The following is a 1,514-nucleotide window of genomic DNA, read 5'->3' on the forward strand; positions in this document are numbered from 1 at the left end:
TGTTGGTTGGAAGAAAAATAGGGTTGAATGAGTTCCCAAAAGCAGGTTTCTCAGACCTATGGGAAGCAATCTTCCGAAGACAATGACAAAAACAAAACAAAACAACTAGGACCAACATGCAGAGAAGAGAGGTGGCTCTTCCAGAAAGAAGACAGCTGGTCCTCAGCAGGAGAGTGTGCAGTCAGCTCTGCCAGGGAGAATGGGGGAGTGGTCACTCTGCAGAGAAGCCCCGTTCAGGAGGAAGACAAGAATGAACAAATAGAAAATTCCTGGAAATGGAGATGGTGGCAGTACCAGCGAAGCACCTCAGCCCCCTTGGAAGAAAAGGGCTTGGGCAGACCCCACCATTGAAAGTGAAGAGGCATTCAAGGATAGAATGGAGATCAAAGTGAAGATTCCTGAAGAACTGAAACCATGGCTTTTTGAGGACTGGGGCTTAGTGACCAAGCAGTAGCAGCTGTTCCAACTTCCTGCAAAGAAAAACGTAGATACAGTCCTGAAAGAGTATGCAAACTGCAAGAAGTTACAGGGAAACATTGATAACAAGGAGTACACAGTTAACGAGGTCATGGCAGGAATAAAAGAATACTTCAATGACATGTTGGGCACTCAGCTGTTCCACAAATTCGAGGGGCCCCAGTATGCTGAAATCCTCTTGGCTCACCCTGGTGCTCCAGTGTTCCAGGATTCAGGAGCACCACACCTACTGAGATTATTTTTAAGAATCAGAGAGATGTCGGCCTAATAACAAAGGTTCAACTTAATGTATATACCCCAAATCCCATGCATTTGTACTTCTTATTTTATTTTTTTTATGGTGCTTGAAGTAAAACAGCCCATCTTCTGCAAGTCCATCTATATAGGCATTCTACCTTTGCTCAAATTGTTGAAGGATGGTGGTTTGTTACATGGCTTCTAACAATGAAACAAGAATAAAGGCCATGAATTATTGTGTAGCCACGGTTTTCTGCAGAAGTTGATATTTTAGGAATTGTATTTCAGATCTTAAATAAAATGTATTTCTAAATTTCACAAAAAAAATTAAAAAAAGAAAGGAACTTTGGGGAATAAGTGCAAAGGAAAAATAATTTCCTAATTACTATCTTAAATAGCACTAGAATCCTTCTAATCAATCCATGGTAATTTAATAAAAACTTGTATTTCTTGTAACTCTTTATAGAAAAGAGAAAGAGAGCTTCATATTAGCCAGTCACTTTTACCTTTGTTGAGATCTCTGTGGGCACGATCTGCCCCACAGATGTGTAAGTAAAGATGAGGGTGAGAGCAAGGTGAGCTTGCATGGAATACTTGGAAGTCTGAGAGTCTGCCTTCAGCATTCTTCAGGAGAGAAAGGATTGGCTTAGCCGTCCACGGTGTTAAGGTAGAAGTTTATGTTGGGGGTGGAGGGACAGGAGGACCCCATTTCACCTACCTTTGGTGCAAAAATAGGTATACAGGAAAAATTCTCTTTCTTCCTTCCTCCCTCTCTTTTTCCCTCTTTCCTCTTCCCACTT

The sequence above is a fragment of the Tupaia chinensis genome, unplaced genomic scaffold (genome assembly GCF_000334495.1).
Source record: "Tupaia chinensis unplaced genomic scaffold, TupChi_1.0 Scaffold000097_1, whole genome shotgun sequence".
Lineage (NCBI taxonomy): Eukaryota > Metazoa > Chordata > Mammalia > Scandentia > Tupaiidae > Tupaia > Tupaia belangeri.